Source organism: Triticum urartu, chromosome 3A, assembly GCF_056163025.1.
Source record: "Triticum urartu cultivar PI428250 chromosome 3A, HENAU_Tu73, whole genome shotgun sequence".
NCBI classification, from domain to species: Eukaryota; Viridiplantae; Streptophyta; class Magnoliopsida; order Poales; family Poaceae; genus Triticum; species Triticum urartu.
Genome location: NC_141875.1, coordinates 731,556,398 through 731,571,785, shown reverse-complemented (window position 1 = coordinate 731,571,785; position 15,388 = coordinate 731,556,398).

Genomic DNA, 15,388 nt, shown 5'->3' with positions numbered 1-15,388 from the left:
CCTTGGGGGAAAAGTCACGCGGTGACATCCGGAGTCCTGCCTAGCCTGCTACAGCCCGGGTTCCCGGAGTCGTGTTAGCCCAGTGCTATAGCCCGGATTCACACGCTGCTGACCGACATGCTCGATGTTGATTCATATATGCCTGTCCCCGTAAGTTAGTGCCACTTTGGGTTCACGACTAGTCACGTCGGCCCGGGTTCTCTGTCATATGGATGCTAGCGACACTATCATATACGTGAGCCAAAAGACGCAAACGGTCCCGGGCCATGTTAAGGCGACACCCGTGGGAATACCGTGCGTGAGGACGCAAAGTGATATGAGGTGTTACAGGCTAGATTGGTGTGACTTAGAATCGGGGTCCTGACAACTTTGGTATCAGAGCCTAACTGCCTGTAGGATTACCAAGCCAAGCTGGTCGAAGTCGTGTCTAGAAATGCTTTAGTTATATAAGGGAATTGATTGTGCATGGGAACGTAAGGCTCTTTTTACTCCTTATCCTCATGACCTTCTAATCTGAGTCATCTTATCTTTTCTACGGGGTTAAGAACTAGGCTTCTCTTCTATCTCTCAGGATGACATGTTACTAAACCGTAGTTGCCTAGGATTATTGAGTTCAAGCCTCAGTTTAGTTCCTACTACTTCCATATGTTCATAGCTGGCCTCAGAACCTTGATATTGTGATGTTGAGTGGTTATGCCACCATTTTTGCAGAATGTCTCAAATCTTTTTGAGCAATTACAGCCGTTATGTTGTCCGAGTCATCCCAGGTTTCTAAATAGTCCGATGCATTTGCAACTCCCTTCTTTCTGTTCCCGATGTTCCTTTGGGCCAGATTAACCACACTAATTGCTGAGTTGAGGTACTCCATTGCCTCAACATATATGTTGAAGCCATCATTATGACCCTAGGCGTCTTAGGGAACCACCCAGTAATTTTGCAATGCTTTATATTCCTAGTGTGATGATTCTGGCCATCATTCTTGAAAGCATCCCGTGATGTTATTAGTTAGTAGGTATTCTATTCCTGGGTTTTGAACCCGAGATTCACTCCACTCACTTCCCGTCGTCAGTGTTTGATCGTTCCTTTAGGTTATTAGTAACCTTGCGATAGTCCTCGAGGTCTGTGGTATTTCCTTCTTCCAAATACCATGAACCATTATGGCAGAAGTTCTTTGAACCAAAAGATCACCATTAGGGTACTCCTGAGGAGTTCTCCATTCATAATTGTGATTCCGCCAGTTCTACCTTTCTGCATGGGTTATCCAGAAGAAATATGTTGAACTCGTTCAACATACTAATTTATGCATCCACAACTCAGAAAGTTATATGTTCCTTTGAGTTGTCCTCCTTCAGTTATATTCCGACCTTCATCTATCAATTGATAGTCAAGAGTATGTGAGCATTCGTTCATCGGTGCCTATCATTCTTGTGGTCCATCAAACCATTCTATTCCAGAATGACTAGGAGAAACAAACTCCAGTACCTCATCCATATCGAGGATTGGGTCAAAGTAGTTGTATTCCGCAGATCAAATGCCAATCCAGCTTTTGTTCTGTTCTACCTTGGAGTATTACCCTATTCATGTCAAGAATATCATAGGAATTGCACCATCTCTTATGAATTTTTGATGGAGTGATACTTCTCGCCATCATTATTCATTCCTCAGTCCCATGTTGTTGTAACCGGAATGTCGACAAGTGAACTGTGATGTGTGAAATCAACACTCCCAGCAACTGTGTTGCTTGGTAGTTATGGACATTATTATCATTCTTAGCATGTTGGTTATTGGACTACCATTCTAAGATTGATCTTGCTACCTAGTCCATATTTCCTGGTGCACTCTTCGATCAATGAGTTAGGATTTTGTCAATCCCTCGCTCCCTTGATCATATCGTCTTGCCCTGAAAAGCAAGATTGATCTTGAGCTTAGTAACATATCGGTGGTTCGTGACGTTCTGGTTATCTTATCGGAAGTATTACCAGGTTGTCACCTGACCGCTATGTTGAGTTCATGATCATGTTGGTTTTCCTCCAAACCACCCATTCTCCAAGATCTGTGTGGGATACCCCTGAGCTAGTTGGTTAAGCCAAACAACAATTTGGAGAGTTGGAAGATAAAAGCTTGTCTGACTTAGTTCGTGTTAAGGGTTATCTTTTGTGTGTGTGTTGAAGAAAGATGATATCTTCATCGATTGGTCCTCGTGATCAGTTGTTGGACCTATTGTCTTGTCAAAACTTTGATTTGAGTGTGGGCTATCACCAAATCCAATCAGAACCAATGATGTTCATAGTGTTGTCTTACTCGTGGTTGATCCTCGAGCATACACCATTATATCATTTGTTTTGACCAATGCTATCACCTTGTTCACATAGTCGTGGAATATCATCTTCATGGGAACCTGGATGAATTGTTGTTGAGCCCATCGACAACATCCTTATCTTGTCCATGATTCATGTCGAACATCTAAGTAGTGTTGTAAACTTTATAAGCATTGCCCTCATGTCCCATTCATGAAGCATATGTTCGGATGAAAGAAGTGACTTCCCCGAATACATGTGCACTTGATGCAAGTTGCCGCCGTGAATTCGAGAAAGTCAATGTTGCTTCCTCTGGAATCATCCCAAATCAGTCATGCATAAGTGCGAAGTATTCTATGGTTTGGTAGATTAATTACCTCCACTCCATATGTATTCCCTAGCACACCAAGCCACTAACTGATTTGTTCAAGGAGAAGAAGTTCCTTCATAAGAGCTAATCATATGACTTATGCAAGGACTTCGTTATCCGCGATGATGGTTCCTCACCTGAACTTTGGTAGTGTTTTATTCTAAGACTACTCTGTGGTCATGCATGTCTTGGACAACATGTTCACATGTGTGTAGTAGAACCAACTCATGTTTTGGAGCTTGCTATTGTAGTTCATCTCCCGAGAGTCTCGAAACGTTATCTCGTCGACTTATGTTGCAACCTTTCCTTTTCAGACATGTTATTTGAAATATTCTGTTAGCAACCAGATCTGAATCTCAGGCAGATATGATGGTTGGAACATTCCCACCATTTGCATTTTGTTCCCAACTTGCACCCCATTGTGCCAATCCTACCATGGGTTGCCTCTCGGTAATTACTACTCAGGATTATCTTCAAGGTGGACTTACCATGGGTTCCATCTGTCTCCGATGATAAGCAGAAATCATCCATTGCGTTGTCTTCAACAAGGTAGCCCACATCATTCATTCTAGCCCGAATATGTCCTTTCCTTGAACTCCGTCAAATGATCATTTGTGAATTGCCTTAGGCTGGTATGAAGAGTTTCAATGATCTCCGAATCAAAAGTAATTCTTTTTGTCACTTAAGGGAACAGTTCAACGCGTCACATTTTTCCAAGGTGCCCCGTTACAGGATCATGGCAATTGTTTCCTCGCCACCTTGACACCATCCACCATCTTTCTAAGCGTGGAATTATTGCCCACCAAATCAACCCCATCGTTTGTTCTTTCATCCCTCTCGATGTGTTTTGTGTCTCAACTCGAGATGTTTCAACATCTCATTCCGCGAGTTGAGATTGTATAGTTCGATCTTTGAGAAGATCAATTCCTATAGAGTTTCTTTTGTCATCATCGTGTTGGATGGAGTTATCAGAGCAAGACGTCGAGTCAATGGTGATGATCAATATCAACGTTCTTATGAAGTGCAACCTGGATCGTGAAGATTGTGCTAGCTTTGTGCCCCCTCTGTCTTCTTAGCTCACGTCTTGAATCTCAGGACGAGATTCTTGTTTAGTGGGGGTGAGTTGTCACAGCCCTAGAATTTGTTTGTACTTGGTTGCATCAGCACCCATGCATCATGTCTAAAATTTATTTGAAAGTTGAAATGGGGACTGGTAAACCCTAGCAGCAAATGAAATTCAAATAGGTTCAACCAAAATATTTTCAATGACCTCAAAATATCCTTTTAAAATGTTCATGATTTATAGGAAAAGGTGAAAGCCTCTACCAGAGATGATGCATATTTTTCCAGGACATTTTTGTCATTCAATTAAATCATTATGATATTTGAGTTGGAGTTTAAAATTTACCATTAAATATTGGTTGCTCCAAATATTCTGAAATTTGTTGTGTGGTTTGAAAATAATTCAAATATTCCTCACAAAAATTTACAGAATTAACCAAAGTGTTTTGGTTAGTATTTTATTTGCAAAACAGTAGCAGAAATTAGAAAAACTGAAACAAATAATAAAAGAGAGGGATAGAAGGCCACTAGGCCACCTACCTGGCATAGCCTACCTGGCCCAGCCGAACCGGCACTGGTAGAAAAAGGGCCTATAGTCCCGATTCGTAAGGGCCTTTAGTCCCGCTTCCTGAACCGGGACTAAAGTGTCAGTACTAATACCTCCCCCCTTTAGTCCCGGTTCAATCCAGAACCGGGACTAAAGGCCCTCCACGTGGGCAGTGCGCAGAGCCCAGTCAGGAGACCCTTTGGTCCCAGTTGGTGGCACCAACCGGGACCAATAGGCATCCACGCGTCAGCATTTCTGTGGCTGGGGTTTTTGTTTTTTTTTGAAAGGGGGGGGGTTGGGGGTTTTGGGGGGTTAATTTAGGTGTTTCATATATTGTGTTAGCTAGCTATAATTAATATAGAGAAGTGTCCTCTCTTATGTCCGTGCTTGGTCGACGCTACGTACTATACATACGTATAGAGAGGACTAGACACGCTGGCTAGCTAGTAAAGCAAATGAAGGAAACAGAAGATCGTCATGAACATATATGCATACAGAGAGAAGTGATATCGACCACCTCTCCTTCTCCGAGAGATTGGTCGAACAACAAGTTCTCGTATATCTATCTGACACTACCGGCTACATATATACAATAATTATCTCTTACAAATATAATCATACGAACTCAGGGTCCACATAGAATTCTCCATCTTCAGGGATCACGTGGTCAAGAAAGAATGCCGCCAATTCCTCTTGAATTGCTCGCATGCGAGCTGGTGCTAGGAGTTCATCCCGCTTCCGAAACATCTAATTTGAAGAAGGGGGTCAATACATATATATATGAATGAATGAAACTCAACACAAATGATGGTAATAAAATAAAATTGTGAATGTTGTTATTTACATACTTCATATTGTTCGTTAGAGTACCCGCCCCGCTCACACGTCGTGTGGCGGATGGACTCGCAGATGTAGTATCCACAGAAATCATTCCCTTGTTCCTGCCACAACCACTTTACAAGAAATAGAGGTCAATCAAACTGATAAGCAAGAATGCTAAATGGTATTGATGAAACTAGCGCTTGAATCACTAGGAGATGCGCGGAACATGCTACTATAGTACTTACTTTCGGGTGTCTAAATTCCAGCTCCTTCGGCAGTCCCGGAACTTTTTTGGTGAATTTTCTCCAAACCTTGCAGGACAAAGAAAGCAATTACTTGATATCAGGAAATGAACAAAGTTTCTGATATGGTGGATAATGATCTATTTAACTTACTTCTTGAGGATTTCAGTCATGTCTGCATAGTCCTGGGGATCTTTTCGTTTTGAGTCTAAGACGGTTACTAGTCCCTGCTCAAGCTTAATCTCTAGGAGAATATAGTGGAAACTGCACACGCATGCATAACTCATGAATTACATTACTATAACCTTGACTAATATATAAGGGAAACCGAATACGCACAAGACAGTAACACTCACTTGAAGTTGTAAGGAAAGAGTATTATATCTTTGTTTTGATTTATTACGAACGATTGTAGCAAGTTGGCCTCGGTAGCTGCGGCATGAAGTTTAACCTGAGTTGCATCTATGAGATATGTGTTAATGAACCCAATATCACCGACTTGTCTTTTCTTCAATTCGACGATCTTCAATCTGCATAATATAGTGAGGATGATTATAAATACATGCAATGAAAGAGCTAAGCTATATAGAGAAACTTAATGACATAAGTAGTACTACTTACAGACAGTAGCAGGCGACCGTTGTTTTATCGAGGGCCAATTGATTGAAAAACTGATAGAACTCCGCAAATGGAAGGCAACAGATCAATTCCAACGAGGTCATGCTCCTTTTTAACTTTCACATACAAAGTACTCCTCCCCCCAGAGTCTCTGCAGATTTTCAAGTACCAATCATGCAATCTTCGCATCATCGTTGATAGAGATCTTTCATCTTCGACGAGAGGCTTCCCATACTCGTATATTTGTATCTGCATGTCCATGGGTTCATAATGTACTTCGTCGGGCAGGTAATCTGCAAGATTGCTATAACCGGGCACCATCCTCGGGTCATTAGCGACGTTGTGGCTAGGCACCTTGAGCGGGGGGCATGATTGCTTCGCTTGTTTGCCGAGCTGGGCAATTTGTTTCCCAGCTCGTCGTTCTTTCAGCCTTTGATCACTGACAGTACTTCCCGACCGCTCCGCTTCGGCAAATTCCTTTCCAATAATGCGGTCATACTTTCCTTTCGGCGGATCAGACTTCGGTTGTTTTGTCAGGGCAGCCAGAGTGCGCTTCACTTTCACCCGATCTACCTTCACCTCCGGAGGTGGATGTTTCTTTGCTTTCACCCCTTCAAAGAATTTCCTCACTTCTTTTCGCGCGATCTCGGCGTTCTCCTCCTGGGTCCTCTCGTATGGTAACTTCTCTGGAGTCTTCAGAGAAGGACCGAATCTGTATGTCCTCCTGCCTCTGGCTGTACTGCTAGACGCCGACCGAGCAGACGAAGCGGTTGTCTTCTTTACTTGCTTAAGAGGCGTAGGAGAAGGACTACGACACGCCAGAGCAGCTGGAGCGGCGGCAGGTCTCTTCCGCCCTTGCTGACGAGGCAGAGAAGGAGGAGGCTGGCTGCTCGGGCGCGTCGGCGCAGGCGGAGACGGAGGCGGAGTGCCGCCACGCGCCGGAGAAGGAGCCGGCCGAGGGCCCTGATCGTCACTCGCCGGAGGAGGAGGCGGTGGAGGAGGCGGAGTGCCCTGACTCACCGGAGGAGGAGGAGGAGGCGGAGGCGTCCAGTTCGGAAGGTTGATGAGCTCCTTCCGCCATAGGCATGGAGTCTTCAGAGCAGACCCCAGCCGAGTCTCCCCTTCACCGGTAGGGTGGTCAAGCTGGAGGTCCTCAAATCCCTCCGTTATCTCATCCACCATCACCCTAGCATATCCTTCTAGAATCGGCCGGCAGTGAAAAGTTGCGCCGGTTTCAGTAGGATAAACAGAGCCAACAGCCGCCTTGACCTTTAAATTCATCCATTGCGTCATAAGGTGGAAATTTTGAGACTCCGTTATAGCATCCACAGGATAGCTGGCAGGAGCCGTCAAGGCATGCTCCGGCTGAAGCAGCTTGGTGGAAGCCACGCTGCTTCTGTGCTGAGATGGCGGGGTAGCTTCGGGGGAGGCTTCGGCAGTACGTTTGCTGCGATTTGCTTCTCGTTCCTCTATCGCTTGTACCCTTGCGTGCAGCGCCTACAGTTCGGTCTGCTGGACTTTTTTCCTCCTCTCATGGGATTTGTAACCGCCTGCGTCCGGAAACCCAACCTTCCACGGAATGGAGCCTGGCGTGCCTCGTGTCCGTCCAGGGTGCTCAGGATTCCCGAGGGCCATTGTGAGCTCGTCGTGCTCTCTGTCTGGAAAGAACGTCCCTTCCTGCGCTGCTTGGATATACTGCTTAGGCTTACTGACTGGTATGTCCATTTGTTTGTTCGTCCAAATGCACTTCCCTGTTTCAGGGTCCAAGGTTCCGCCAGCCCCGAAGAACCAAGTCCGGCAACGGTCTGGCCAGTTATTTGTCTCTGGTTCGATCCCTTTATGAACCAGATCATTCTCAACCTTGGACCACTTAGGCCGGGCTACGAGGTAGCCACCTGACCCCGTGCGATGGTGAAGCTTCTTCTTCGCAGCATTTTGCTTGTTTGTCGCCGACATCTTCTTACTCTTTTCCGATGTCTTGTGGGCCACAAATGCGGGCCAGTGATCTCTGATCTTCTCATATCTGCCCTTGAATTCTGGTGTCTCTTTTTTATCGACAAACCTATTCAGCTCTTTCTTCCACCTCCTGAATAGATCTGCCATCCTCTTAAGAGCAAAAGACTTGATTAATTGCTCTTTAACTGGCTTCTCCGAATCATCCTCTGGGGGTAGGGTGAAATTTGACTTCAGCTCAGTCCAAAGATCATTTTTATGCATATCATTGACATAAGACACCTCAGGGTCTTCTGTAGCCGGCTTAAACCATTGCTGGATGCTTATCGGGATCTTGTCCCTAACCAGAACCCCGCACTGAGCAACAAATGCGCTCTTTGTCCAGAGGGGTTCAATAGGTTGGCCGTCGGGCGCGATTGCTGTGATCTCAAGCTTTTCATCCGAGCTCAACTTTTTCTTCGGGCCTCGTCTCTTTACCGAAGTTGTGCTCGATCCGGAGGGCTAGAAAAAAGAACAAAGACTTAATTAATATGTGTACATACCAAAACAATGAATGCATCAATCAGCTAGTCAGCATAGGCTTAACTAATATATATACCTGGCGAGACTCGGTTCGGTCACCGGAGCCGTCATCACGGTCTCCTTCTTGGACCGACATTGGGTCATCGGAGCCGTCCTCATGTTCTTCTTCTTGCACCGGCATTAGGTCACCGTAGCCAGCTTGTTCACCCTCTCCTTCCAGACCATCGGTTTCGTTGAGATAGTACGAGACGGCATCACTTCCTTGTGCGATTATCTCCCTCAACAACGCTTCTTTTGTTGCTTCGTCTAGGGCGGTGTCCATAGTTTCTACAAATATTTACAACATGGCAATTATTATTCAAACATGACAGATGGATATATTAGTGCCAAACGTAGAACTAGCTACCTAGTCATAGTAAGCTATCGGGAGGGGGTATATATCGACAACGACGACACTACATCTATGTCCCTCGACGACCCTCGTTCCCGATAAAAAAAGAGGAAGAAGAAGAAAAAAAAGAGGAGAATAAAGAATAGAGGAGAAGAACCCTCGAACCCTCGAACCCTCGACCCCTAGACGAGCCTCTTCTTCCTCTCATGTTCGAGAGGATCGCCGAGGGGTCGGGAGGTTGCCTAGTGTCAAAGGATTCAACAAAACCATGTCTTCATCATTAGGCGAAAGTAACATGTGCATGATGGTACGAAGCTCTTCAAAGTTGTTCTGGAACGGAGTCCCAGATAGGATAATTCGCTTTTTGGTACAAAGTTCAGAAAGAGCCTTCCGAATATCGCTATTTGGAAGGCCTTTGCTGAATTCGTACCAAAAGGCGGATTATTCTATTCGGGACTCCATTCTAGAACAACTTTGCAGAACTTCATACCAACATGCCCTGGTTACTTCCGGCTAATGATGAAGGCATGGATTTCTTCCACACTTTGACACTAGGAAACCTCTCTCGACCCCTCGGCGATCCTCGACCCCTCGAACCCTCGACGACCCTGGAACCCTCGACCCCTCGACGACCCTGCTGGAACCCTCGACCCTATAGAACCCTCGAACCCTCGACCCTGAAACCCTCGACCCTTGACCCCTTAACGACCCTCGACCCTCTACCCTAGTTCCCGACCCTCGACCCCTCGGCGATCCTCGACACCCTCGTTCTCGATAAAAATTAAGAAGAAGAAGAAGAAGAAGAAGAAAAAAAGAAGAAAAAAAGAGGAGAAGAAGAAGGAATAGTGGAGAAGAAGAGAAAATAGAATATATTCTATTTTCTCTTCTTCTCCACTATTCCTTTCTTCTTCTCCTCTTCTTTTTCTTCTTTTTTCTTCTTCTTATTTATTTCTCCTCTTCTTTTCGGTAGAGGAAACCCTAAATAGCTAGCAAGTATCGTGGGTGTGTGTAAGTGCATCTAGTGCCACCCCTAGTTGGTTTTGGAGTATTGACGACAAACCTAGCTGAGGGACTAATGTGTTTGTGAGAATTGCAGGAAAACACAGGTAGAAGTCCCTCATTGATTCGGTTTTACTACCAGAGATGACCCCTAAAAATGTATGAAGACACTGAAGACAAAGGTGGTATATGAAGATATTCACATTGAAGACTATGACAAAACAAGACACGTTATGAAGCCTATGGAACTCGAAGACTTAGATCTTTCGTAGTTCTTTTTATTCTGTGTTGAGTCATAGGAACCACCGTACTATTAAGTGGGGTCCAGGAGAACCAGTCAGAATGACTGAAGTGATGCCCAAATCAAAAACCTATGTCTTCGAGTGAAGACAATGAGAGCGAATCTTGTCCAGAGTCGGACAAGTCAGCTTTGCTTGCAGCCCAAGTAAAGTTGTCATGAGAGTTCGAAATCTGACCGTTGAGACACGTGTCAGTTCCTTAGTGAACCAGGGTCATTTCAGACAAATCAGGTCGGGTTGCCAAGTGGCTATAAATAGCTCACCCCCACAACCATAAACGGTTGGCTGCTCAGATTTCAGTGCACGGCTTTTGTCGTTTGAGAGCAACCCACCTCGAAGCCTTTGAGAGAAAATTCCTAGTGAGGAGAAAAGCCCTAACCACCCAGAGCCAGAGTAAATTGGGCATCACTTGAGTCTTCTTGTCTGTGTGATCTGAAGACTTATTACACTTGAGGACTATGAATTCTCTAGACGGTTAGGCGTCGCGTTCAGAGCATCCAAGAGACATTGTGGATTGCCAGTGAACGAAGTCCGTGAAGGTTTGGGAGTCTACCTTGAAGACTTACCAGAGTGATTGGGCAAGGACTAAGTGACCTTAGCTCAAGGAGAATACGGTGAGGACTTGGTGTCCTGAACTGTGTGTTCAGGACTGGGTGTCCGGGACTGTGTGTCCTAAGGTTTAAATACCTAGCCGCTCCAACCAGACGTACAGTTGTCACAGCAACTGGAACTGGTCCAACATATCATTGTCTTCAACGAGTCACTGGTTTCATCTTCACTTCCTTCTCTTGCTGTTACTCATTGTGAAGTCACTGCATGCTTGCTTTATCATTTGTCTTCACAACGTGAATGCATGATCTGTTTGGCTTCATAACTTCTTCCTACTTGATCCTTATTACACTGAAGCTGTTTGTCATTGTGCTTTCACTCTAATGAATACATGACCATGGCTGGCCTAGTGTAATCTAACTTCCGCTGCATAGTAATAGGCATAATCTTCACTGTTTGTCTTCATAACTCCCAAGTTTTGAAGACTTTCATAAAAATCGTCTATTCACCCCCCCTCTAGTCGATATAACGCACTTTCAATTGGTATCAGAGCAAGGTGCTCCCTTGTTCTGTGTGATTCGGTTTAACCACCTGGAGTTTTAGCTATGTCGACTGCAGGGATAATCAAAGTCTCCGCTGCGTGCCCCGTCTTTGATGGAACTGAATATCCCTACTGGAAGAATAAGATGCGAATGCATCTTGAAGCCATTGACGTCGACCTATGGTATGTCGTCGAGAACGGCGTTCCCAAGGCTGGAGAAGGTGTCACTGCTGCTGATGTCAAGAAGTTCACTCAACTGGACTCTACTGCCAAAAATATCATCTGTGGTCATCTGACAAAAGGACAGTATGGCCGTGTGAGTACCTTGAAGACATCCAAGCTGGTCTGGGATTGGCTCTCCAAGGTCAATGAAGGCGTCTCAACCCAGAGAGATCAAAGAATCAGTCTTCTTCGCAACCTCTTCAACCGCTTCAAGCGAAATGACAATGAGAATGTCCAGCACACATTTGACCGACTCACTGACATCACAAATGAGCTTCAAGCCCTCGGCGCCACTGAAATCACCAAACATGAAATCGTCAAGACGCTGCTGAGATCACTTGATAGTTCGTTTGACATCCTGGCCCTGATGATTCAAGAACGTCCTGATTTCAAGACACTCGATCCGTCTGACATACTTGAGAGGCTCAACACACATGAGTTTCAGCTTTCTGAGAAAAGAGATATCTACGGTCCAAACTATGGGCGAACTCGCGCCTTGAAGGCAAAAGCTGTCTCCTCATCTGAAGAAGAATCTGACTGCAGTTCTGATGATCCTGAAGACATTGGAAGAGAACTTGCAATGCTAGTGAAGAAGTTCCAAAAATTCACCAAGAAGAAAGGGTTCAGAAAATCTTCACGATCAAGCTCAAGGAATGATGAAGCTTCTGCTCATGACTACAAGAAGAAAACATGTCACAAGTGCAAGAAAACTGGACACTTCATCTCTGAGTGTCCTCAGTGGGACAATGAGAACAGGAGGAAGAAGAAGAGCAAGGAATATGATTCTGACGACAAGAAGAAGAAGAAATACTCAAAGTCTTCTTCCAAGTCTTCATCAAAGTATTCATCACACAAGAAGAGCTCATCTGGCAAGGCACGTGCGTTTGTTGGAAAGGAGATGGATTCAGAGGAGGAGTCCGCATCTGAGGAGGCAGAGGTGGAGTCTGAGGAGGAGTCTGATTCTGGCATTGCGAGTCTGGCTACAGCATACGTCGCCATGTCTATCTTCAACACTGAAGACAATGACTGCATCACCGACACCGACACAAATGACAAGAACGACTCCACTCCTACCTACTGCTTCATGGCACGCGGTGCCAAGGTAAACACGCGCACTACTCGCTATCAAACATCTAGTGACGATGACTCTGAATGTGATTCAAAACCTAGCTACAAAACACTTGCTAAAATTGCAACTGAACAACAGAAAGCTATGGAACATATTCAAAAACTGTTAGACAGAAGCGATGATCTGTTGGGTGCTGAAATGACTTGATCTGAATCCTTAATTGAAGACATAAAAAACCTTCACGTTAAGTATCAGGAACTTGAAGATCGTCATGATACTCTCTCAACAACTCATGAAAAGCTTTCCTATGATTATCTTCAAAGGAAGCAAGAACTTGAGAAATTGAGAGCGGCTAAGGAAAACGAGTCACTTCACTCCGAACAGATCAGTCCCGCTCAGGAAGGATTTGAACCACCATGTCTTAAATGCATTGAGCGTGATAATGCTAATTCTGTTGCTGAATGTTCCACTGCTACTGCTGTTGCAATATCTTCAACTGTTGATGTGGTGACTAGCCCCTCTACTGAGGATACCACTGCTATTGCTGATGAGAATGCTAGGTTGAAGACATTGCTTGAAACAGGGATGTACAAAAGTCTTAAAGGGCATCAGACATTATGTGATGTCCTCAAGAAGCAGATTCTGAACCGAAACCCTAGGAAAGAGGGTGTTGGGTTTGTGAGGAAAATAAATGCAGATGGCTCTTACTGGAAACCTAAGCAGTACACCAAAACCACATGGGTTGCTGCAAAGGAACTTTCAGCAGATCCATCCAACTTATATGGCTTCACTTGTGCTAACCCCATTATCATTGATGAATCCTTTGATGCAAACTATAAACTGTTTAAGAATCAGAATGGTGAAGTGTTTGCCAGGTACATTGGTACTAACTGCAGGAATGGACCGCCTATGAAGAAGATCTGGGTTCCGAAAAAGTGTCTGGAAAATCTTCCTGTGAATGTCTTCATGACACGTCACTTAAAGAAGACAAACCTCAGACCAAAGGCTTCATATGGTCCAAAGGCTTCATACAAACAGAGGACTCACCTGAGTCACACTAACGCAAATATTTTGCAGGGAAACTATACTCAGGCATATGAATATGAGAGCGGTTCATCGAACCGTGTTCATGTGACCAAAAATTATTCTGCTTATTCCTATGAGTATTATTGTCCACCTGCTAGACTGTTTGCTAAGGCTTCAAAGCCAAAATTCTCAAATGCTGCACTTAGACTTATTGCTTCTAAGCCACCCTTGAAGATGTGGGTGGTTAAGAAAGCTTAACTCTCTTTTGCAGGGAAAGGTCTCCAGCAGAAAAACAAAATCTTCTGATGCTATTGCTGGGGACCTTAAAAATCTTGTAGGGCGCAAGATAAAATGCCCTAATGGCATCATTATGTACTTCGTTCCTGAATCGCATGCTACTCTCCCTATTAGTCCTAATCTGGATCTAAGTTTTCATAACCCACTGGTTCGTCAAATGTTTATGCTTCACAATTCTCTTCGTGAAGCCTATCCCCCTAACTGCACTGTAGGGTACGACACCAGCGACTTCAAAGTCTTCAGAATGGATTATTGACAGTGGGTGTACAAATCACATGACTGGCAGAAGAAGCCTTCTTATGGACTCAACATTACGTCCATCCGACAAGAGCCACATCATATTTGCTGACACTGGTAAAAGTAAGGTATTGGGTCTAGGTAGAGTTGCAATCTCAAAGGATCAACACATGGATAAAGTCATGCTTGTTGAATCCCTTGGCTTCAACTTAATGTCTGTCTCAATGCTTTGCGATTTGAATATGATTGTAATGTTTGGAAAATATCGTTGCCTGGTGCTAATGGAATCAAACAAATCTCTAGTGTTTGAAGGGTATCGGAAAGGTGATTTGTACGTGGTAGATTTCTCAGCAGGACCACAACTTGCCGTATGTCTTCTTGCAAAAGCTTCAGAATGCTGGCTTTGGCATCGGAGGCTTGGGCATGCTGGCATGAGGAACCTCCACACCCTTGCGAAGAAGAAGCATGTCATAGGCATCGAGGGCGTCAAGTTCAAGAAAGATCACTTATGCGGTGCCTGTGAAGCAGGGAAGATGACAAGGGCAAAACATCCTTCGAAGACAATCATGACTACTACACAACCCTTCGAACTGCTCCACATGGATCTTTTCGGTCCCACTCACTACTCAACTTTTACTACTTCTGCTTGCCTCTATCACTTCGTCATTGTTGATGATTACTCTAGATATACTTGGGTACACATAATCCTTTACAAGATTGAAGTGCAGGATGTCTTCAGACGCTTCGCCAATCGAGCCATGAACAATTTTGGCGCCAAGATAAAGCACATCAGAAGTGACAATGGCACTGAATTCAAGAACACTGGCCTTGATACATATCTTGATACCTTGGGCATCACACATGAATTCTCAGCTCCGTACACGCCACAGCAGAATGGCGTCGTCGAACGCAAGAACAGAACACTCCTTGAAATGGCCAGAACAATGCTAGATGAATACAAGACTCCAAGAAAATTCTGGACTGAAGCCATTGATACTGCATGCCATACAATCAATCGTGTTTATCTTCACAAGCTTCTGAACAAGACTTCTTATGAACTCCTAACTGGCAAGAAGCCAAATGTCAGTTACTTCAGAGTATTTGGCGCAAAGTGCTGGATCAAGGACCCACACCACACCTCAAAGTTTGCACCAAAAGCACATGAGGGCTTCATGCTTGGATATGGAAAGGATTCACACTCCTACAGAGTCTTCAATCTCTTCCATTACAAAGTGGTCGAAATAGTGGATGTGCGGTTTGATGAAACAGATGGTTCACAAAGAGAGCAACTGCGAAATGTGCTAGATGAAGTTCCAGCTAGTGAA